Here is a 25,432-nt window from a genome sequence, read left to right as displayed (position 1 = left end):
CCACGTGGGAGCAGCGGGGGCAGCCGGGTCCCACCCCAGGGCGGCGCGGGGCGGCCCGTCGGTCCTCCACGCGGGGGCAGCCGGGTCCCACCCCCAGGCCGGCGCGGGGCGGCCCGTCGGTCCTCCACGTGGGAGCAGCGGGGGCAGCCGGGTCCCACCCCAGGGCGGCGCGGGGCGGCCCGTCGGTCCTCCACGTGGGAGCAGCGGGGGCAGCCGGGTCCCACCCCAGGGCGGCGCGGGGCGGCCCGTCGGTCCTCCAGGGCGGGAGCAGCGGGGGCAGCCGGGTCCCACCCCCAGGCCGGCGCGGGGCGGCCCGTCGGTCCTCCACGTGGGAGCAGCGGGGGCAGCCGGGTCCCACCCCAGGGCGGCGCGGGGCGGCCCGTCGGTCCTCCACGCGGGAGCAGCGGGGGCAGCCGGGTCCCACCCCCAGGCCGGCGCGGGGCGGCCCGTCGGTCCTCCACGTGGGAGCAGCGGGGGCAGCCGGGTCCCACCCCAGGGCGGCGCGGGGCGGCCCGTCGGTCCTCCACGCGGGGGCAGCCGGGTCCCACCCCCAGGCCGGCGCGGGGCGGCCCGTCGGTCCTCCACGTGGGAGCAGCGGGGGCAGCCGGGTCCCACCCCAGGGCGGCGCGGGGCGGCCCGTCGGTCCTCCACGTGGGAGCAGCGGGGGCAGCCGGGTCCCACCCCAGGGCGGCGCGGGGCGGCCCGTCGGTCCTCCACGCGGGGGCAGCCGGGTCCCACCCCCAGGCCGGCGCGGGGCGGCCCGTCGGTCCTCCACGTGGGAGCAGCGGGGGCAGCCGGGTCCCACCCCAGGGCGGCGCGGGGCGGCCGGTCGGTCCTCCACGCGGGGGCAGCCGGGTCCCACCCCAGGGCGGCGCGGGGCGGCCCGTCGGTCCTCCACGTGGGAGCAGCCGGGTCCCACCCCCAGGGCGGCGCGGGGCGGCCCGTCGGTCCTCCAGGGCGGGAGTAGCGGGGGCAGCTCCCATTGGGTCCCATTCCCCAGGGGCGATGGGGGGGGCGCCCCAGCAGTTCGCTGCCTCTTCCACGGGAGCGGGAGCGCTTGTGCTCGGCTCCATCCCATACCCCAGGGCTGGCTTGGGGATACTCCTTCATCTGGGGGTTCTTAGGCCCCTCGCTCGGGGAAGTTGATGTGGCTGACCGTGAACAGAGGGGGTCCTGACCCAGAGTCCCGCTCTTCCCTCTCCACCCGCCACTGCGGAGGAGCTGTCCTCACCCCCCAACTCAAGTTTCACCCCTGTGGAACTCAAGAGTGACGCCTGCCTGCCCACCCATCCATCCCTTCATTGACGAGGTGCCAGGCGGTGTTTTAGGCACTTAGCATATACATCAGCGGGCAAAACAAAAATCTCTGTTCTAGGAGTAGGTGGCCCTATTAGAAGAGCTTAGTGACTACTCTTTCTCAGCAGAAGCCTTAGTTAAAACTCAGCCTACAAATTCCAGCAGCCCAGAAGCTAGGAGTGTCGTTTATGTGACAGGCATTAGGTGAGGGAGGCTCAGAGAATTTATTGGGTACCTTGTATGTGCCAGGGGTTGTCTTTGCAGTTCACTTTTCTTTTTAGTATTTTTTGAGCGTGTATTTTGTGGCAGGCATGATGATAGGTGGTGAGCAAAAGCAGGATCCATGGCACTCTTGCACTTCCAAGCCTGTTGGGAGGAGCAGGTATTAGTCAAATAATCAAATAAGCTAAGGTACAATTATAATTGCCCACAGGTACTACCAGGAAGAGGAACATGGTGGGAGTATCCACATATATTAGAGGGATTTGACCTAGTCAGGAGGTCTGAGTAGGTTTCTTTGAAGAGGTATTGCCAAGGATGAGATCCCAGAGAAGAGTAAGAGCTGGTTAGGCAATGTCTAGTCCTCACGGAAGTCCTGTAAACCAGACATGATTGCCTCCACGCAGCAGGTAAGAACATTAAGCTCTCAGTGAGGTGACGTAACCACCCAAGGTAACTTCAGATTAGTGGCAACTCAGGATTCAGTTTCAGAGAAGAAAAGGGTCTTTTATGTGCTTTTATGTTCTCATGGGGCCATTTGGTGGTTTTAGGAGAGGCAGGCATCACAAGCAGCTCAGGGACTTTGGAGAGCATGGCTCATAAGCCTGCAGAACTCCTGCAGATTAATATAAACGAGTGAAGTAGGCAGAGTGTAAGACAGTAGGGGATGGTGGGGACTGCAGTGAGATGGAGGCCACATTTTCTCTCTAAATGAAGCAGGTGGAATCCACACACTTGGCAAATACATTTATTTGTTTCCCCCACCAGAAAGTTAGCTCAATGAAGCAGGACTTTTTGTGTTTGTCACATGTAGCAAGTGCTTATAGGCACTCAACCTCAGCCGCTGTCCACAGCCTTTGAGCAGTTCTTGCCGTGTGTGCAGTTTTACAGATTTTGAAGCACTTTTACATTCACTTTCTTATTTTATCCCCCAGCCTCTTTTTTGGCTCTTTATTTGCTTCTGACATGACTGCTACAATTAAAATTACCTAATGGACACCGCCCCCCCCCCCCGCCCAGTATTTAGATGTGTCTTCCTTTTGAACCTCTCCACCCTCTTCATATTTTAGCTCCTCTCCATCCTAATGTGTTTGGCATTATATCTTGGTTCCCTCTACTTATCTATCCTATCATATTTGAACAGTGTTTTGTTTTGTTTTTGTTTTGGATCGAACTTAGAACTTTAGTGTACTACTGACCTTGGGCCTACCATCAACCACCTTCCACGCTCAGCCTCAGTCCCTGCAATGCCGCCCAGCTGCTTCTTGTCGGGAATAGTACATGAAAGGTTTCATTTCTTCGAAACTGCTCTCCTGAAACATCTTGCTCCTCAAGAAAGTAATCATCTATAGACATCTGAACTTCCTATTCCATCACATGGACATCTTCCACAAGAGAAAATCTCATCTGCATGGGAAAGTTATAGCCTAACCTCCTCAGAGCTTCTCTTGGAGCAGTGGGTACTGGGATTTGTTGTTCATTATACCTCAGATGTAGGTTTTCTTCCTTTCCTTCCCTTTCCCTTTCCCTTTCCCTTTCCCTTTCCCTTTCCCTTTCCCTTTCCCTTTCCTCTCAGTAAAATGTGTGTGTGTGTGTGTGTGTGTGTGTGTGTGTATATATATATATATTTTTTAAGAATTTGTTTGAGAGAGTGTGCATGAGCAGGGGAAGGGGCAGAGGGAGAGAGAGAAGTAGACCCTGCTGGGTAGGAGATTTGATCCCAGGACCCAGAGACCATGACCTGAACTTAAGGCAGATCCTTAACCTACTGAGCCACCCAGGCATGCCCACATACATATATTTTTAATGGAAAATTTCAAACATAAGAAAGAATTAACTGGATTAACTATCATGTCTCATCCTCCAGTTTCAACAGTCAGCAACTCATGGCCAGTCTTGTCTTCTCTGTGCCTCTATCACTTCGTGAATTTTTTGAAGCAAATCCCAGACGTCACATTTTTCATGTGTAACTATCAGAATGTATTGCTAAAAGACAGGGACTCTTAGTTTCAGCATAACTTCCATACCATCAAACGCTTCTCATTAGCATCAAGAATTCCTTAATACTATCTTAAAAACAGTTGTTTGTTTGAAAGCTGGCTTGCAAAGAGAAAAGGCTCATAAATGCTGGACAGGTAAGAAGAACAGATGTCCTCCACATTCTCTAATTAGGTGTTTACATTTACTTTGTAGTGAAAATGTTGGTGATTTGAGAACTGAACAGATTGTGGAAAAAACAGTGAATCAATATAGGTCAATAAATCCAAAGTATGAAGCAGAGCATACTAGTTGGAGACATCTTGGAGGAGTGGTTATTTTCTTAAGACTACCCTCTGAGTTGACCCAAATCCAAAGCCGCTGTCTTCAAATGATCCCTAGAAGAATGTTCACACCAGTCTTTCTCGGTAGTATATCTGACATCACAGTGGTCATTGCACAAACTGCCTTAGAGCAACCTTTTACACGCCATTCCTCTGTCCATGGTGCTGATCCACAAGCTCCTTGGCTGGAAACCATAGGGTTATGCCTTGCTTTAAAAAGATTTGCCGGGGAACCCTGGGTGGCACAGCGGTTTAGCGCCTGCCTTTGACCCAGGGCGCGATCCTGGAGACCCGGGATCGAATCCCACGTTGGGCTCCCGGTGCATGGAGCCTGCTTCTCCCTCTGCCTGTGTCTCTGCCTCTCTCTCTCTCTCTGTGACTATCATAAATAAATAAAAATAAAAAAAAAACTATTTAAAAAAACATTTGCCATCGCTTCTCGGCCTTTTGGCTAAGATCAAGTGTAGTATCTGTTTCTATCAGTTTAATATCTGATACGTCCTCTATCCGAGGACAATATATTAAATGGATTTTTGGAGCAGGGAGATGGAATAGGAGCTTGCTCCGTCCACTCTGCACATTGACCTGGTATTGTAGTACTTCCAGGAACGGTAAAAAAATAAAAAAAATAAAAAATTGCCAAATAAAATAAAATAAAATAAAACCCATTGGCCAAAAGTAGGGTTACCATAAAAGCAAACTATAGTTTAAGTTAACTATACGTTAAATAGTTCCAGGAAGTGCTATCTATGCCTATGCAAAGTTAAAAAAAAAATCCAAGCTAGACAATTTCCTCGTAATGCCTGTTACATCTCATTTCTTTTATGCCCTGAACATTTACAGCATTTCTTTAAAAATTGAAAAGCAGACATGAAAAGGTTGAGTATCTATATTGGTGTGTCTATTTTGAACAGAGTATTTTCAAATATGATGTATTAACCAAGCCATAACTAGTTGAAATAGTTTTCTTTTTCACAAATTAAAAATCACCACTTCCACTGGTTCATTAATGATGGTCAGATAGCTGACAGAATAATAACTGTTAATATGTTCCAGTTCCTTTCACTCCACTGAGCAGTACAATAATGAAAAATTTCAACTATATATGCATGTATAGTAGTCAACAATTCTTTTCCTGGCTATCTATTAGGCACCATGCTAGGCATTAGTGGGCAAAGTATAAAACATAATCCTTTTACTCAAAGTAAGAGTAAAATAGGGAAATAGAATTGTATATTAAGTATAGTGTCCTTTTTCACCTCTTACTACAGTTTTTGGTTTAAAATCTAATTTGTCTGGGGTACCTGGGTGGCTCAGTTGGTTAAGGGTCTGCCTTTGGTTCACGTCATGATCTTGGGGTCCTGAGATCAAGCACTTGTCCCTCTGCCCTTCCCCCCTCACTTGTGTTCTCTCTTTATCTTTTCCAAATAAGTAAAATCTTTAAAAAATAAAATAAAAAATAAAATACAGTTTGTTTGATAGGATGGCTACTCCAGCTTTCTTTTGATGTCCATTAGTGTGATAAATGGCTTTCCATTCCCTGACTTTCAATTTGGAGGTGTCTTTGGGTCTAAAATGAGTCTCTTGTAAGCATATTTATAGAGTTTGCTTTTTATCTATTCTGATGCCGTATGTCTTGATTGGAGCATTTAGTCCATTTATATTCAGAGTAATTATAGAAAGATAATGGATTTAGTGCCACTGTATTACCTGTAAAGTCGATGTGCCTGTAGATTGTCTCTATTCCTGTCTGGTCTTTGTTACTTTTGGTCTCTCTCTCTTCTCAAAGGGTCCCCTTTAATATTTCTTGCAGGGCTGTTTTAGTGTTCATGAATTCCTTTAGTTTTTATTTATCTTAGAAGCAATCTCTCCTATTCTGAACGACAGCCTTCCTGAATAAAGTATTCATGGCTGCATATTTTTCCCTTTTAGCACTTTAAGTATATCAAGCCAGTCCCTTCTGGCCTACTGGGTCTCTGTGGACAGGTCTGCTGCCAGCCTTATGTATCTGAGGACCTCTTGTCCCGAGCTGCTTTCAGGATTTTATCTTTATTTTTGTAATTTGTGAGTTTCACTGTAATATATCGAGGTGTTGAATTGTCATATATCAGAGTAAACATGGTAGAGGTATTTATGTATGAAGGCCTCTGACGTGACAGAGTAATAACCTCTCTGGCTACCAGGAAAAGCTTCATAGAGGGAATCTTAAAAGATGTTTAGCAGGAGGAAGAAGGAAGGCATTCCCAAGGGAGGTAACATTATAAGCATGGGTAGTATTTTCATGTAATGGTATGAAGTTGAGTGTGCTATGAATTTATTATGGGGAAGGAAGTTGTGGAAAATGAAGTTTTACAGACAGATTGGAAGGAATTTGAACTTTATGTTGAAGGAAATGCAAAATGTGCCCATTGCTGCAAGAAAGTGGGGGTATCTCTCTGTCTCTAGGAAAAAGAGATCTCTCGTATAGACTCCTGGAAATAGTCTGCTAAGGGAATACTCAGCATACAGGGATTTGAATAAGAGGATTTCTAGGGCCTATTTTTTTTTGTTCATCCACCCATCCATTAAACACATAGATAGAAGTTAATTGTGTTTCAGGTGAAGTATTGAAATACTGAAAACACAGTGGAAAGGACAGACTTGATTCCTGCTCTTTAGGAGCTTACGTTCTTGTGGAGATTGGAGAAGGAGACAAATAATACACAAGTACGCTTATAAATAAACAGGATAAATTCAGAATAGACTGTAACTAGGCAGGGGTCACTTTAGAAAGTTTGATCAGAGAAGAGATTCTCTAAGGTTTGATATTTGAGCTGGAGTCTCAAGGATGAGAAGGATCCATATGTGTGCAGAATCTACGGAAGAGCATTCCTAGAAAGAGAAATAGTGAGGTATGGAAAGGCCTCGAGGTGAGAAATAGTGTGAAGTGTTCTACAAACTGAAAGGAGACCAGTGTGGCTGGAGCATAATGAGCAAGAGGAGGAGAGGGTCCAGAGTAAGGATGGAGGCAGGCAGGGCCCAGACTATGTTGGAAAATCCTTGTGGGCCATGGTAAAGAGTACGTAATTGATTCTAGAAATTGGCATTTAAGGATTTAAAGCTACTGAGTGACGTAATAGGATGTACACTTTATCAAAATCACACTGATGTTGAGGGTGGATTGGAGAAGGTAAAGAAGAGTGGCCAGATAGGGGCCTATGGATTTACTTTTGGCAAAAGATTCGTAATGGCTTGGACTTGGATGTGACGACAGAGGTGGAGAGAAATGGATATGTTCTATATATATTTTTTTTAATTTTTATTTATTTATGATAGTCACACAGAGAGAGAGAGAGAGAGAGAGAGAGAGAGAGGCAGAGACATAGGCAGAGGGAGAAGCAGGCTCCACGCACCGGGAGCCTGACGTGGGATTCGGTCCCGGGTCTCCAGGATCGCGCCCTGGGCCAAAGGCAGGCGCTAAACCACTGCACCACCCAGGGATCCCTGTTCTATATATTTTGAATGCAAAACTGTTAGGATTTGTCATAGCTTGGTTATGGAACATAAGAGGGAGGGACCCTCATTTTTTTTTTAAGATTTATTTATTTATTTATGATAGAGATAAAGAGAGAGAGAGGCAGAGACACAGGAGGAGGGAGAAGCAGGCTCCATGCTGGGAGCCCGACGCGGGACTCGATCCCGGGACTCCAGGATTGTGCCCTGGGCCAAAGGCAGGTGCTAAACCGCTGAGCCACCCAGGGATCCCTGGTTCCTCAGTTTTTTATTTGAGCAACTTGGTTGATGACACTACAGTTTTTGATGTGGGGAGACCTAGTAGGGTCTTGTTTGTTGGGAGTGGAGTAGTGGTGAAAATTAATTCTGTTTTGGATGCCATAATTTTGAGATCTCTATTAGATATGGAAGAGTCAAGTGAATAGTTGGGTATATCTCAAGAAAGAGGTCAGAAGTGGAGATAGAAATCTGCACCAATAAAAAATAAATTTATTAAAAAATAAAAAATAAATAAAAAAAAATAAAAATAAAAAAAAGAAATCTGCAAGTCATCAGCATATATTTTAAAGCCATCAGATTTGATGAAAACATATAGGGAAAGAGCACAGATATATATATAAGGGGAGAGAAGGAAGATCCATGCTCCAAGAACACAACCCCATTGTTGAGTAGACAGTAGAGGAGGGGAATTGTTATAGGTCGAATTGTGCCTCCCCATACATATTTTGAAGTCTTAACCCCCAGTAGCTCAGAATGTGACCTTATTTGGAAATATGGTTATTGTAGATGTATTTAGTTAAGATGAGGCCATGCTGGAGAAGGACACCTGATTCAGTATGATTGTGACCTTATAAAAAGGGGGAAATTTGGAAATAGACCTATGCACACAGGGAGAACTCCATGTGAAGACTGGAGTTATGCTATCAAAAGCCAAAGAGCTGGGCAGCCCCAGTGGCTCAGCGGTTGAGTGCCGCCTTCAGCCCAGGGTGTGATCCTGGAGTCCTGGGATCGAGTCCCACATCAGGCTCCCTGCGTGGAGCCTGTTTCTCCCTCTGCCTGTGTCTCTGCCTCTCTCTCTCTCTCTGTCTCTCATGAATAAATAAAAATCTTAAAAAACGAAAAAGCCAAAGAACTATTGGAAGCTAGGAGAAATCCTTCCCTAGAACCTTCAGAGGGAGCATGGATGTGCTGGTAACTTGGTCTCAGGCTCTTGGCATCCAGAGCTGTGAAACGATCAACTTCTGCTAAGCCGCTCAGTTTGTGGTGTTTTGTTATGGCAGCTCTAGAAAACACATAGAAGCCTGAATTAAAATAACTAGGATGTAAAAAGACAGACCACTAGAGTGTGGTATCATGGCATCTAAGGAAAACAGGTGTTGAAAGAACAGAGTGACCATTTTCATTAAAGGCTGTTGGGCGATTATATAAAAGGTGAAAAGGGGTTCCTGGGTGGCTCAGTTGCTTAAGCATTGGACTTTCGATTTCAGCTCAGGTCATGATCTTAGGGTCATGAGATTGAGCCCCCTCATCAGTCTCTATGCTCAGTAGAGAGTCTGCTCAAGATTCTCTTTCCCTCTCTCCTGTCCCTCCCCTTCTTGTTCTCTCTCTCTAAAATAAATAAATCTTTAAATAAGAGGAGGATAGGGATCCCTGGGTGGCGCAGCGGTTTAGTGCCTGCCTTTGGCCCAGGGCACGATCCTGGAGATCCGGGATCGAATCCCACGTTGGGCTCCCGGTGCATGGAGCCTGTTTCTCCCTCTGCCTGTGTCTCTGCCTCTCTCTCTCTCTCTCTCTCTCTCTCTCTCTGTGTGTGTGTGACTATCATAAATAAATAAAAATTTAAAAAAATAATTTGCAATTTGCTAATTAGTATGTACATAACACAATTGGTGATACAGAGAAATATGTGTGGTCTCCATTCTCAGTGAGTGTATGATCTACTTGGGAAAAAGAGGCATTCACATGAAGGAGATTAAATACAATTGTATTAATGAAGCGACATGAAGACTTTGCTGACCAGGGTGATTTCAGTTGTAACCAAAGAAATCTAGCTTATATTGTATTAGGTTAAAAAAAAGTATTCTAGTGTCTAAAACAGTGCCCAGCACACAGTAGGGCTCCTATAAATATTTGTCACATGGATGAATGAAGGGATTTTATTATCTCATATAACTGAAATGGCTAGGAGATATTTAGGTTTAGGCATAACTGTATCTAGAGACCTAGATCATATCCTTAGGCACCTTGTTCCCTCATTTTATCAGCTCTGCTTTTTTCTGAAGTGGCCTAATTTTCAGGAGGTTTTTTCCCATTATATGGTGGCTGCAGGTCTTTTGCAAGAGAGTTCCTTCTTCTCCTTTTTTTCAGTGGTTTCAGCAAAAATCCAGGAACTGAAGCTCATAGGGTTGATTTGGGTCATGTGCCCACCCCTGATCCAATCACTGTGACCAGGGAGATGGAATACTTGATTGGTCAGCCTGGGTCATATTTGCATCCTGGGAACTGAGCCTTTTGAGCCACATGGACCAAGAGTTTAAAAGGGCTTTTTTTTTTTCCCCCAGAGAAAAATTGGGCAGATGTTACTACCAGCAGAAGGAATGAAGGAATACAGGTAAAACTAATGGATGTTTGGTCACAAGGCCCTAGTCTTAAGAGGTTGTTGTAAGACAGTATAGAATTCTACATGATTGTATCAGGTAATAAGTATCAATTCAGAGCGTTTGGAAGTGGTCAAAACAAACCTCAAGGAGGAGACTGAAATTCAGTTATGCTTGAGGAGTGAGCAGGAATTGGCTTGATAAGGAAAAGGAGTTCTCAAGGTGAGTGGGAATAGAGGACACGCAGTAATGTAGTGACTTGAATGGGGAATTGGTGAAAAAGAGGGAGATTGGGGATGCCAGAATGTAAAGATGACTGACAAGATACCGTGGGCCACCACAACTGCAAGCACACTTAAGGCAAACCATGTTTGAGCTGGTCTGTAGTGCAGTCTCTACCATCATCTGATACCTGCACAGTGACCTTTCTGGGCTATAACTGGTCTTTGCATCTGGAGTTCTGGGAACACCTGTTATGACCCCAGTGCCTGCTTGTGGTGTTGCTTCCTAGTTGTTAGCAAAGGCTGATGTCCATGTAAGCCATCTTGTGACCAACCCGCCTCACCCTTGTAATTGACTGTGCCAAGTCTTTTCAAAAGTACACCACAGACCTTTTATTTTCAGAGTAAGGCAGTGGAAGAGCTTGCTCCAACACTGCCAAACAAAAGAAAAACCCGTTACATCAAAATCAAGTGCAGCAAAAGCAAGTAGCAGTTGGTGAATGAATCAAAGTTCCTTGGGTGCAAACCACACCTCTCTTGGTCACCGCTACTTTGCCTCTGCAAATCTAGAGAGAGACTCAGCACTTGTCCTGGGTGTTCACCCAGTCAACCATGTACATATAAACAAGGAGGTTCCCTGATGTAAGGGAGTCCAGGTTGCTGTCTGTATAAAGTTAATATGTATTTAGTATTTATAATGAGCCAGGTTCAGTTTTAAATGGTTCATGTATATATTAACTAATTTCCTTCTCATACCAGCCTTGGGAGGTAGATACCATTATTATTTTTTATTCACCAACAAGGAAACCGAGGCTCAGAGAAGTTAAATAACATGTTCAAGGTGTCCTGCATATGGAGTGTAGGATCCTTGATTCAAATCCAGATGGTCTGAATCCAGAGTCTATGCTTTTCACCATCACTTTGTGCTGTGTCTCTGTTCCTTTAACTCACAGTGACTGGAAAGGTTAGTCAGCTCAGTTCATTATAGAAAGGACTTTAGTTCTCCTAGCCAGTCAGGAAGAGATTCAGAGTCCAGAGGCTGCTACCAACATTCTTTTTTGTGTTATGTGTATTACCTTTCAGACAGGCTAAGTTTGCCTTTCATGGGTGCCAGGAAGTCCCCTTTATCTTGATCTCCATCCCTCCATCCTTTTCTAATAAGAGCCAACAGCCTTCTTGTGCACCTGCTCCTTTCATCTGTCTGATAAGACCCATTTGCCTTGAATTCTCACAATTTTTAGAGCAAGGTACCTAAAGACATCAAACCTTTATGACTTGTATTGATCAACTCTCATAGGATAACTGATGCATTATCACACTAAAGGACTCTCTTCACATTAGGGGGCAAGTCTAGGAGGAGGGACAGTGGAAATGAAGGGGCAGAGGATCCTATCTTGCTCCACAAGTGGATAGAGCACATAAAAAGGCTAAGTTATTAGGTAGACTGATGAGTCCTATACTTTCAAGACTAGCACTGCAGGTAAGGATATGATGAGAATTTCTTGTAGGAAGTGCTGTAAGCCTTCAGACAGGCTTAGAAACAGATAATGGCAAATTGTTACCCTGGCCAGATGTGTCTAGGTTTAGGTCTGTGGACTGCCCACTTGACCTTATTGGCCTAGGATTGAAATGGAGTCATCCTGTGTGAGAATATGTAAGAAGGGCCGACCAACTCTTCTCTGAGCTGAGCAAACTTCTCTCTCTCTCATCACTCAGTACATCTGCTGATATGGGTCTTCATGTATGTATGTGGCTTGTTCTGTGTCTATCTGGAGTTTGGGTAGGGTCTAAGTAAGTACACACTTGACCACACCCAAACTGTGATCTGAGAATGGGCTAGTGGGTCATATTCCAAGAGAAGTACTATCCATACCAGTTCTCTGTGGTTGCTGGGAAGATAAGATATATGTGTGGAGCTATGGTTAGTGTACCAGCTTGCCATAAATAATGTTTGCTTGAGAAAGAGGTCCACAGGGAAGAAAGCAGGGGCCCAAAATGGGGAGGGTGTCAGAGTCCCAAAGTCATTTTTTGAGCATCTGGATCCGATAGCACCTGAAGTCAGAGCGCCTGGTCTTTATTTTTGAGTCATTCCAGTTCTTGTTTTGCTTAAACCACTTTGTTTTTTTGTTTTGTTTTTGTTTTGTTTTGTTTTGTTTTTTATTATTTTATTTATTTATTCATGAGAGAGAGAGAGAGAGAGGTAGAGACACAGGCAGAGGAAGACGCAGGCTCCATGCAGGGAGACTGATGGGGGACTTGATCCTGGGACTCTAGGATCATGCTCTGGGCTGAAGGCAGGTGCTAAACCACTGAGCCACCCAGGGGTCCCATTGTTTTGTTTTGTTTTTAAGGTTTTGCTTATTTATTTATGAGGGGTATATATATAGAGAGGCAGCGACATAGAGAGGGAGAAGCAGGCTCTCCCTGCAGGGAGCCCGATGCAGGACTCTATCCCAGGACTCTGGGATCACGCCCTGAGCTGAAGGCAGACGCTCAACTGCCGAGCCACCCAGGCATTCCTGTTTAAGCCACTTTGAATTAAATTTCTTTTACTAACGACCCAAGCAATTCTGACTAATATGTAATAGAAGTATTTTACATGCTATCTCCAGTGTCTTGGAAATTATCTCCATTTGACAGATGAGGAAAGGGAGCTTGAAGGTTCAGGGAATTTGTACAGATCTTATGGGTGGTCAGAGGAAGACCCAGGATTTGGTACAAGGTTGAGCTTGAAACCAGACATCATTCTTTACCAGAAACCTTTGAAAATGTTTTCAGTTTTAGTTTCTTTAAGAAACATAAGCACCTATGATTCCAAGTCTCCTTTGGAGATGCTCCGTGCCTGCTGCTCCATACCAGAATTGACTCAGCGAGTTGTCGGGCTGACTCGAATTGTTGTTTATATAGTCTGTGAACTTGCAGTTTATGGTGTTTTGTAATTTTGTTTTCCCTGCCGTTTCGCTAATGTGGCTTTGTGAGCAAACATCGCCTGTGATTTAAATTCACCACAGTAATGAAACGGGTACGCGCACACACGCAGGCACACACGCTTCTTCAGAACAGTCCACAGCTTTCTGATTAATCACATGTGTAAAGTACAGTGTTTACAGGAAATCAGCAGGTGGCAATTAGCATCTTGGAAATTATCTGGGAAACAACTGGAGCTGCCACTTCAGGAGGGAAACATGGCAGTAATCAGCAAAGTGACAAACCCCCTTGGAGCTGGGAATGAGCAGGGCTGGGAGTGGGGGGCTGCCAGGCACACAGCAGCTGGTGGGGGCAGCCCGGTGTGGATCACAGACTGCTTGCCAGCCATGTTCTTTTACTCTCAACACTGAAGAAGCAAGTCTTTGGGTGGAAATAGTTGAAATAGTTGCCTGACAGGCAGACTGTCTCAGGACAACCGTTAAAAAACACTCACTACTACCACCACCACCACCATTCAGACCTCGGTCTGGGCACAAGCAGGCGCTGGCACTACTGATCTAGTTAAAATATGGAACTATTTCAAGAGTCATTTGTAAACCAGCTACTGTCTTGAGCCCGCCGAGTGGTATTCCACTGCCGCCTTTCCGGAGGAAAACTCTCACATCCTCAGGAGCCAGTGACCAGAAGGTTAAAGCCCAAATCCCGCTCTAGTGCTGAGTCCAGGGTCCATTCTGATGGGTCAGTGCCTGTGCTGTCTGATTGTTGAATATTTCGTGTATCACCCCTCAGGAGTTTTGGTGACCGCTGTGGAAGGCAGAAACAGGATGGGTATATCAGAGGGAACAGGAAGAGAGAACATTGCATGGTCCGTTTGATACTTAAGGTGCTCTTCATCCATAATTGAAAAAATAGATATATTCTTTTTTTTTAAAAGATTTTATGTATTCATGAGACACACACACACACACAGAGGCAGAGACACCCGCAGAGAGAGAAGCAGGCTCCTCACCAGGAGCCTGATGTGGGACTCCATCCCAGGGCCCCAGGATCACAACCTAAGCCAAAGGCAGACACTCAACCGCTGAGCCACTCAGGTGCCCCCAAAATAGATGTATTCAATATGTATATTTATGCCTATATCTAATCATCTATCTGTATCTATACCTACACGTAGACCTATACTTACAGCTATGCCTGTACCATCTATGTCTACATCTATACCTATAATGAAGGGGCAGTGTAGCCATGCTGTATTATTTACTAGCAGTGTGGCCTAGCATCAAGAACAATGTCAACCATTGGTTCTCCACACTGGCTGCGCATTAGAATCATTTCTTGAAGCTTATGCAAATCGCAGGTGCTGGGGGGGGGGGCCCCATAAGAGATTCTGGTCCTATGGATCCAAGATGAGTTCCGACCATCAGAATTAAAAAAAAAAAACAAAAAACAAATGCCCCTCAGATGATTTTAAGGTGCCACTGAGCACCACTAAAACCTTCTAAGGGATCCCTGGGTGGCGCAGCGGTTTAGCGCCTGCCTTTGGCCCAGGGCGCGATCCTGGAGACCCGGGATCGAATCCCACATCAGGCTCCCGGTGCATGGAGCCTGCTTCTCCCTCTGCCTGTGTCTCTGCCTCTCTCTCTCTCTGACTATAATAAATAAATTAATTAAAAAAAAATAAAACCTTCTAAGCATGCACTTGGTCATATAATGAACACCGGTGCCCATTTTGCGGGATTCAGGGAGATAACATATGTAATGCTTTTACCAGAGGGTAAGGCTAAACCCTATACATGTTAGTTTCATTAATAATTAATATTCAGTACTTAAGAAAGCAGCTTTGTTATTTTTTTAGATACATGGGGAACAAGTAAATTCATCCTAGTTATGAACAATTCAAGTAACAGATAAAGAGTAAAAAGTGATGGTATCACTTATCATCTTATGTACTTACCATACTTAAGTGATTATCCTTACCACCTATGCACCCAAAGACACACTCTTATGTTCCCATGCATATCCTTCTCGAAATTTACCTTTGCCTTTACTTACAAAAAAAAGTTCACCTTCCTGTAAGTCTTTAATAATGTAAATAGAGCCATTTGCATTGTTTGGTGACTTCTTTTTTCACTTAGCAATAGGTCTATATGTCTTGGAGATCTCTCTATGTCAGTAAATACAAGTCTACCTTGTTATTTTAACGATTACATCCCTCATACTGATAATGGAAGCACCAAAGTTTACTTAACCACTCCCCATACCTGTGGGCATTTTAGAGTCTCCAAATTTTTGCTCTTCCAAATACAACTGCAGCAAACACTTTTGTACGTCTTTATGCAGGGGGATGGGTTTTCTTTAGATTATCCCTACAATCGATAGTGCTGGGTCAAAGCATGCATTTTACATTGCAGGTAAGATGATGTTCAATTCTGCCTAATTGCTCTCCACAAAACTGTGTTAATTAGCATTCTTTTTTTTTAAAGGTTTTAATTTATTTATGATAGTCACACAGAGAGAGAGAGAGACAGAGACATAGGCAGAGAGAGAAGCAGGCTCCATGCACCGGGAGCCCGACGTAGGATTCGATCCCAGGTCTCCAGGATCGGGATCGCGCCCTGGGCCAAAGGCAGGCGCCAAACCGCTGCGCCACCCAGGGATCCCTAATTAGCATTCTTAATGATGAATTTCTTGCTTTCCATCTCTTTTATTTCCCCTAATTTTTTAGGGGAGGTATTTTTGCTTTAGGAAAATACAGCCCGTGGCTGGGTAGCAGGACTTAATTTTTTTTTTTTTTTTTTAATTTATGATAGTCACAGAGAGAGAGAGAGAGAGAGGCGCAGAGACACATAGGCAGAGGGAGAAGCAGGCTCCATGCACCAGGAGCCCAATGTGGGATTCAATCCCGGGTCTCCAGGATCACGCCCTGGGCCAAAGGCAGGCGCTAAACCGCTGCGCCACCCAGGGATCCCCGGTAGCAGGACTTAAAAACAAAGAGTCTCTGTCTTTTACTTTTCCCTAATGACAGCGAGCACCTTTTCATGTGCATATTGGCACATGAAGTTCCCGCTCAAGTATTTCACTCTTCAAAAAAGTGGGGCTTTGTGTCTTTGGCATTTTGGTGTATGGTCCATTTCAAATTCATTTTTGCGTGTGCAGTGATCAGAGGTGGAGATTCATTTCTATTTTTTCCTGTATGGATGTTCATTTGTTCTAGCATCATTTGTTAAAAATTCTTCTCTTTCTTTTTCATTGACTTGGCACCTTTGTTGAAAATGAATGAATTGAATATGTGTGAGTCTTTCTAGACTCTATTCTGGTCCATTGATTAGCCTCTCCTTACTTTGAGTCTTCACTTTTTAATCGGAGATTACTAATATCGTTTGTTGACTATCTTCTATTGTCTGAATTTTAAAATCAGGCCCAGTCTTTCCGTTTAACAGCAAGGGATAAGAAAAGCAAACGAGGGATCCCTGGGTGGCGCAGCGGTTTAGCGCCTGCCTTTGGCCCAGGGTGCGATCCTGGAGACCCAGGATCGAATCCCACATTGGGCTCCTGGTGCATGGAGCCTGCTTCTCCCTCTGCCTGTGTCTCTGCCTCTCTCTCTCTCTCTGTGACTATCATAAATAAATAAATTTTAAAAAAATTAAAAATATTAAAAAAAAAAGAAAAGCAAACAAGAGAACTGTCTGACTGCTAGAAAGCCCAATTCACAAGCCCTCAGGAGACTGAGCCTAGATTTTTAGTGTTGTCTGCCACTGGTGTTGCCTGCCACTGATGAGTGGCCGTCTGGTAACAGAATGAGGCAACATAGCTTTACCAACGTCTTCTACCTAAGTTACGACCGTGTCAGGAAGAGATAAACAGAACCACAGCTTCAGCCCAGTTCCTTAAATTTGGATCTCAAGCCCATCTCCCACTCCTACTTTTCTAACGTCACAAAAACCTCCCAAACTATACCCCAGACCTTCTGCCTAAGTGGAACCTTCTAGACCCATATACAGTTCTGCCTATAATTTGTTTATTGTGTCCACTGCATCGGCATGTGACTTTTCTAACTGTAGTATCATTATCAAGAAGAGGAGACCCTCTGTATCTACTTTGCTAGGGCTGTCCTAACAAACTACCAAAAACTGAGGGACTTCTCACAGTTCTGGAGTCTGAGATCAAGGTGCTGGCAGAGTTGGTTTCTTTTGAGTCCCATCTCCCTGACTTGTGGAGGGCCACATCTTCTCCTTGCATCTTCTTCCTGCATCTTCACATTGTCTTCTTTTCTCAGAACACCAGTCATATTGGATTAGAGTTACCTTAATGACCTCATTTTAACTTATTTAACTCCCTTAAAGACCCCATCTCCAAACACAGCCACATTTTGAAGGTCTTGGGGGTTAGGACTTGAACATGTGGTTTGGGAGAGGACACAGTTCAGCCTATAATGCTCTCTAATGGAGTGGTCAGACATGGGCTGGCCCCATTCAGCCACAGGAGGACACCCTGCTGTACCTGGCTGGACTCAGCTATGATTTCAGCTCACCTCACTCCTGTAGCCCCAGGAATACACAACCCTCTATTCCCTTTTCTTCTCCTAAGGGCCTCCTTGAATTCCCACTTTAATTTTAGTGCTGTTAACATGACATACATAATATATCCAAACCTTTTATAAATTTATTTCTTAAATTAATATATTTCTCTCAGTGCAATAGAGTTACCTTTTGATCAACTTGCCTTTTAAAAGTTTTGCTTCCTTTTTTTTTTTTTAATTTTTATTTATTTTTATGATAGTTACAGAGAGAGAGAGAGAGGGAGGCAGAGACACAGGCAGAGGGAGAAGCAGGCTCCATGCTCCGGGAACCCGATGTGGGATTCAATCCCGGGTCTCCAGGATCGCGCCCTGGGCCAAAGGCAGGCGCCAAACCGCTGCGCCACCCAGGGATCCCTGCTTCCTTTTTTTCATCCTGTTTTATATTTTCTGTTTATAGTAATTCCTTGATCTGTCCCCCCCCTCACCCCCCCCTCCATTCTCCTGCTACTGTTGCATTGATTGAGTTTCTTTGGTTCATTTTTTTCATATTGGGTTTTGGAAATTATAGATCTTATTCTATTTTTCAGTGGTTGCCCTAACATTTTAACACATTAAAAAATCATTATTAAATTAGAACACAAATATGAGAAAAAAAGCTGAGCAATACAGAACCATAACATGTAAAGTGAAAGTCTTTCACTTCCAGACTTTTCACTTCTTATTCCACTCCCCAGAATAACCTATTTTTTTTTTAACCATTTCTCTTTTTAAGTATTCTGGTTGTTGCTTCCTTAACTTAAATAATATTTTTATACTTTTACTTTTTTATTTATCATATATAGGCAGTATTTATTGATGTTCAATTTTGAAAGTTAAGGAATAATCTTAGTTAAAATCCCACCTCCAAATTTAACTAGCTACCTTTTTATTTGTAGTTCTTCTAGCGATCATTCCTATAAGGTAAATATGATCTTTAAAATTTAATTTTTGTTCTATTATCTTTAGACAGTATCTCTTGGTACTATCAAAATGGTGGAAATTAATGCTCTTACATTTTTTTTACTTCCGTCTGCCTCCCAACTTCTGTGCGTTGCAAGGCTGATAACATTTACATTTTGCTAAATAGGTTTGGCACAGAAATTGAAAATGAACAAACACTACTTACAATATTATGATAATATAACTATCTTTCATTGCAGAACCAAGTAGTATGATAGGACTTCTAGAAAAGAAAACATGATCTTATGTTGTGAAACCGCATGCCCAAAGGTAAGTATTCTGGGGTATCAGGGTGAAACAGACTCTTTTACCATCCATAGGATCTAGTTCAGAATCACTTTACACTTTAGTTGGCTTCATATTTGATCCTAACTTCCTTATATGGCTCTCTCTCTGTCTCTCTGTCTCTCTCTTTTTTTTTGGTCCTAAAATTTCTGATTTCCTTCCCCTTTTCCATGCCCACCCCTGCCCACAACCCAAGAAGCATATCTTTGTGACTTCCCTAAGATTGCTCATATTTCCAACAGATTCCTAAGACCACCTTCTTTATATGTAAAGACACCTGCCCCAGAACCTCTAGGACTCCCAGCTTGGGTATAAACTAGGTGCTGCACAAATGGCCAAGGGTCTCCACTTCTTATACTCTTAGGTTGGTTCCATTCTACCTTATAGCCCCCCTCCCCCACTTTTTTTTTTTAAATAAGGGCATGAAATGGGCACTTGCGTGGCTCAGTCAGTTAAGTGTCCGACTCTTGATTTCGTCTTAGGTCATGATCTCAGAGTCATGAGATCCAGCCTTGTGTTGGTCTCTGTGCTCAGCATGGAGTCTGCTTGAGATTCCCTCTCTCCCTCTGCCCCTGCCCTCTGCTACCAACCCCACCTCCCCCTCCACTGGCTCTATGAGAGGTCAGTTTTCTGAATTCTTGAATGTCTGAAAAAATAACTCTGCTACATTTTATGCATAGTTTGGCTATTCATAGATTTATATTTTTCCACCTGGCAGAACAGTTTCTCACATTATTTCCTTTCTTATTTTATCCCCTCTGTTCTCTTTGTTCCTTCCTTCTCAAACTACTGATGGACCAATGGAGGAATCTCTATATTCTCTATTTCTCTGAACTGGGTTTACCTCAGACTTTCAATCTCTTGGTTCTTTTGTAATTCATTCGAGGAGTCTCTCAGCTTGATCTCTGAGATTATAAGTTCAGACTTTACTCCTTGATGCTATGCTGCTCTTACATTGAGATATCTTAAATGATAGCAAGCATGGTTTTTAAGATTTATTGTTTTTAAAGTTTGTTTATTTTTAGGTTCTCTCTTCACCTAATGTGGGGCTTAAACTCATGACCTGAGATCAAGAGTTGCATGGTCTTCTGACTGAGCCAGCCCAGTGCCCCAGTTTTTAAAGTTTCTAAGTAATTAAATTACTTATTATTTTTTAAAGATTTATTTATTTATTTATGAGAGACAGAGACAGGCAGAGGGAGAAGCAGGCTCCCTGCAGAGAGCCCAATGTGGGACTCCATCCTGGATCCCAGGATCACACCCTGAGCCGAAGGCAGATGCTCAACTGCTGAGCCACCCAGGCATCCCATTTATTTTTTATTAACATGATTTTTAAATATATGTGATTTCTTACAGAATATATTTTAAAAGATTTATTTATTTATTATTTGAGAAAGAGAGAGAGAGAGTAAAGGAGTGACAGAGGGAGAGAATCTCAAGGAGACTCTCTGCTCAGCATGGAGCTGGATGTGGGTGGGGCTTGATCACACAATCCTGAGATCACCACCCAAACCAAAACCAAGAGTCAGTTGTTTAACTGACTGAGCCACCCAGGTGCCACTCTTATAGTATATTTCTGAAACTATCAATTATATGATTTTAACATTTTCTTTTGCTTCTTCAACTAATTTTTTTAGGATTTTTTTTCTCCCTTTTTCATGAAATTGGTGCTTTGCTTTCATGGCACTGGTTTTCTTCTTAGACTGGAATAGAGCTTGAAATCTAGATTCTATATAATTTTATTTTGGAAATTCATAGACATTGCCTACCTTCTGTATATTCAGTGTTAAAAAGTTTGATATTGTTTTTTTCTTCTATGGGTAGTTGGTTTTACATTTTTTATTTCTTGGAATTTCTTGGAGCTTCTATGTTATTCTTTTTGTCAACTGAAAGATAAACACACCTTCAGGAATCACCAGATGTTTGGGAAATAACATTATCAAGAGTTTGGTAGCAATATGAGTAAACTGAAGAACCAAGGCATGAGGAAATGGGAAAATAGAGAAATATAGAAAAGACAGACCTTAAAACAAGCAAAACTCACATTTTTAAGTCATTAGACAAGAAATGACATTCAAAACCATTTTATAGGCTGATATGAGAAGCAGCCATTAAAGATCTTAAAAAGAGCACAGTGCTGTAAAAAACTCAAGATACATTAGATCATTGAAAAAACACCATTGAAAATAACATCTGTGATGGTTTGTCCCAGCATGCAGCATAAAAAGACAACAAAAAGGAAAGAAAAGAAATGATACAAAATTTAGGAAGTAGGAAGATAAATCTAGAAGCTCAGTAGCTTCAAATTCATGAGGCAACATAATTCTGAACTGAAAATTTTAGGATCCAATATACCGTTTGCATGTGAGATTCTCTTCCTGCTTGAATGGGGATGGGAGTTCTCATCTGTGAACTTGGGGTTTCTTGTTGGTCTGCTGAAAAGAACTCTTTTCTTTTTTCTTTTCTTTTCTTTTCTTTTCTTTTCTTTTTTCTTCTTTTCTTTTCTTTTCTTTTCTTTTCTTCTTTTCTTTTTTTTTAAAGACCTGTTTTTATACCTGTAGGACCTTTCTTCAGTGTATATTTTGGGCTCTCCTTTTCCTCTCTTTTTATTAAATCAAAAAGACCAATCCATAGTCTTTTTATATCTCAGAAACAGAACTCAAAATATCTGAGTTTTCTTGTTTTATTTTAAGATTTTATTTATTTATTCAGAAGAGACACAGAGAAGCAGAGACATAGAGGGAGAAGCAGCCTCCCTGTGGGGTGCCTGTTCCAGGACTCGATCCCAGGACCCTGGGATCATGACCTGAGCCTAAGGCAGACTCTCAACCACTGAGCCACCCTGGTGCCCCCAAATATCTGGTTTTTAAAAGATTCACAATTTTGAAACTATTTTGTGTGAATCTTAATAAAGAAATGTGTTGTGGATCACAAGAAAGGTTTCTCCATGCTAGAAAAGGGAAAAATGTGGAAAAAGGAAAGGCTAGAATAAACCCAGTGGTGTTGGATTGGAACTGGATCTATCAGTGTGAATTCATGGTTTTAAATATTGGTAATAAATGCCAGAAATAAATATATTGTGTATATATATCTCTGTCTCTTTCTTTATCTATCTATGGGGTGGGCTAGCAGCAATAACAGCCCAGTAACTAACAATGCACATACCTAGGACCCATATCATGGTGTTTAAATATAATTCTCCCAATCAAAAGAATCAAAACTTCTTTAAAAAAAAATAATTTACTTATTTTGGGGCAAGGATGGCAGAGAGAGGGAGAGAGAGAATCTCAAGCAAACTTCCCACTGAGTGCAGAGCTCAAAGCATGGCTCAGTATCACAATCTAAGATCATGACCTGAGCAGAAAGCAAGAGTCAGATACTTAACCAACTGAGCCACCCAGGCACCCCAAGAATCAAAACTTCTGAAAGAAATGGCTGATTCCAGAGCAAGAGCAGGGAATATACAATATGATCTGGGAATATTTGTTATACCAGAAAGCTAGGAAGAAACTAAAATGATGGGGATATGTTAAAAAGACTCAGGAGCCAGTTTTGAGGGGCCTGCACTGGCCAAACTGGGGATAGTTTGAACAACCAAATAAATAAAAAATAAATAGTAATGGATAATGATCTATAGCATTAGATAAGGATCTACAAATCCAAATAGATTTAATAGATTTATCCATATACCTAGATGAATAGAGGAGGGAAACCTTTTGCTTACAGTTGGATTGCAACTGGTAAATATGGAAGCAGTGAAAGAATCAGAAGAAAATCACTCTTTGGTAATCATGACAGTCATGATTTTTTAAGGCAAAAATCAGCAGTGGATGTTAAAACTAGTACGTAAATGTATGATGAGAAATAAGACAGAATCTCAGAGTATCTACCCAAAATAAATTTATTTTTATAAAAAGAGAAATAGTAATAGTTGAGAAATAGTTTAGAGTTGAGAAATGTGGCAGATATCACCTTGACCTAGTAATCCTATCTTTCTGCACTGAGTGTAAGTCCCCAAGCATGGGGATTTATTTCTGTTTTATTAACGTCTATTAACTAGAATAACACTGGGCACATAGTAGGTCCTCAATAAACAGTTTTTGACTGAATATTCAGGTTTATGCTTATATTTATAAGCTCATACTCATAAGCTATGTTTTTTTGTGAACTTTTTATCATTACTTATTCTTTATCTACTTGATCTGTCATGGGCTAAGAAAATGGAATGAATGCTTAATGCCATTGCATTTTTGTCTTGTTCTTGTAGGTTCTGCTGTCTTTGCTGTAAGAAGCATTGTGAAGGCATGTTATTTAGTATGTAAACATATGTAAACACATATTTTATTTTAGAGAGTGAGAAACAGAGGAAGAGGGAGAGAGAATCCTGAGTAGGTTCCATGCCCAGCACAGAGTCTGACCCCAGACTGCAGTCTCACCACCTTGAGATCATGACCTGAGCTGGAATCAAGAGTCAGTTACTTAATGAACTGTGCCACCCAGCAGCCCCTGGTATATAAATATTTATAATGGTTAGATCTTCATGTGGGCTGTACCTTTGTCATCACCAACATAAACCTCTTTGCTTAATACTTTCTTCATGTTGTTAATCTAATCTCACAGTTATGAAACAGTTCACGATTTCTTTTTTCATCTGTATTTTCTTTTTAAGCGCTCTAATTTATTGCCTGTTCATTCATTTCAGCCGATACGCTTTCCTAAGTCTCTGCCCTCTTTTCCTGTGTTGTCCATAGCAGTCAAGAGAGACATGACTATTTCGAGGCAGACTGTATTAGCTCTAACGGAATGATTTCCTCTTTACTTCTCCATCTGTCCAACTAGCATTTTACCTTGTGAAACGTTCTTCGATTTCTCAGGTAGAGCTAGTTACTCTCTCCAATGTGTAATATAATACTTTGTATATTTCTGGAATAGCCTTTAGCATATTTATCAGACTATATTTTAATGTTTTCTGCAATAAAGATGTCCTGTTCTCTGTAGTTTTGAAATTCCTGAGGCCGAGGATGTCCCCACAGTCTGGATTCTGGCTTCTCATTATGAATTACTTTAGTTTTCACCTTGTGAGACAGTTAAAGCAGGACTTGGGATTTCTTTACATCCCCTGAAAAAGAAATCACACTTCCCTAAGCATTAGTAAGCAGTGCAGATCTTACTGAAGATTTCGTGGGGAAGTAGCAGAGAATTTTGCATGATACTTCATACAGCACACAACTTCAAAAAATGCTCACTGCCATGAATCTCCTAGCCTGTTTCTCCTTGGCCTAAGCTTCCAGAGAGCATCAGACTCCAGCCACCCCCTCTCCTTCACCTTCCTTGAGAATTGTCCTCTCTTCCTCTATCTCAGAACTGACAAGTTAGATCCCTCCTGGCTTTTGTATACAAACTTGCAAACCACAGCCTTTTATCACTACTACCTTCACATTTGCCAGAGACCAGTATAGAAGAATAAAAATAGTTTGCTTTTAGTAAACAAAAAAGCCCTTCAGTTACCACCTACTTTAGAGCAGAGTCATATGATCTTTTTTTTTTTTTTTTCTTCTTTGAGAGGGGTCACATTTGTCCTTTGGTGGCTTCTCACAGTGTTTAGTGTTTCCAGGCAGGGTTACATTCCATGCTTCATGTATCCTCAGCAGAGCCCCTCGAGGCATCAAGCATCGTGAATGTAAACTGCAAGGGAAGGCATCTGTCTTAAACCACCTCCATCTCAGTGGGGAAGGCAGGATTGGAATGCAGGTCTTTTGAGTTCAGCTTCAGGGCTGTTTCTCTTGTTTTTAGTGGGCACATATTCCTCAGGCTATAGCCCTCCAGTGTGCAAACACGTCACCTCCTTTCAGTTAGATACTCTGGCTTGATTTCTATTCTGAGTCCCACTGTGGAGAAGGTTGGACTGTAATCTTAGTCAATTTGAACGAAGTTCTTTCAATTCCAGCTTTTCTCACTCAATTCCAATTACTCTCAGTCAGTTCCTCATTTTCTTTCTTGCACTTGTGTCCATGTCCCAGGGGAGCTTACACAGTTCCTTAGCATTGCTGAGCCCACATCCTCTCCTCTGTCCCATCAGGCATCCACAAAGATTGCTCATGTTTGTCTGTTCCCCGCTTTCCTTTGTGTCACCCTTGGCCAAACTGCAAGGGTTCCTTGAGTACACCTTCCGTGGATCCTTCCTGAGTGGAAATAGGGGCAGGGAGAGAATCAGATGGAGCCTCAGAGTGGGGCAGGAGGGACCACAACAGGGAGTCTTGGCTGGGGGTAATGACAACTCACAGCTTTTTATAATGGATTTGTGGCTTCACATTGTTTGCTTTTCCCCCCAAAGATTTATTTATTTATTTGAGAGAGAGAGAGAAAGGGAGACAGTGTGTGAGTGGGGAGAGGGAGAGCAAGAGAGAGTCTTGAGCACACTCCCCACTGAGCATGGAGCCCTATGTGGAGCTCCATCTCACAACCTTGACATCATGACCTGAGCCGAAATCAAAGCCAGATGCTCAACCAACTGAACCACCCAGCTGCCCCTCTGGTTCACCTTTGTGTCTTTGA

At 43.0% G+C, this 25,432-nt stretch overlaps 1 long non-coding RNA gene and 1 other non-coding gene across 3 annotated transcripts; both read left to right on the top strand.

The window, feature by feature from the left end:
- The first annotated feature begins 389 nt into the window (after nt 1-389).
- Nucleotides 390-23,874, top strand: LOC112679193 (uncharacterized). Of its 2 annotated transcripts, XR_007411225.1 has the most exons (4): nt 837-1,925; nt 2,695-2,975; nt 18,793-18,862; nt 23,145-23,874. It is a non-coding gene; the product is annotated as an uncharacterized LOC112679193 (long non-coding RNA). The 2 variants fall into 2 exon arrangements; XR_003148153.3 differs by having other exon boundaries at nt 390-2,975.
- On the top strand, nt 4,268-4,458 carry LOC112641111 (U2 spliceosomal RNA). Its single transcript, XR_003124511.1, has one exon. It is a non-coding gene; the product is annotated as a U2 spliceosomal RNA (small nuclear RNA).
- Nucleotides 23,875-25,432: the final 1,558 nt, after the last annotated feature.

Source organism: Canis lupus, chromosome 6, assembly GCF_003254725.2.
Source record: "Canis lupus dingo isolate Sandy chromosome 6, ASM325472v2, whole genome shotgun sequence".
Lineage (NCBI taxonomy): Eukaryota > Metazoa > Chordata > Mammalia > Carnivora > Canidae > Canis > Canis lupus.
This window is presented reverse-complemented; position numbering and strand designations above follow the sequence as displayed.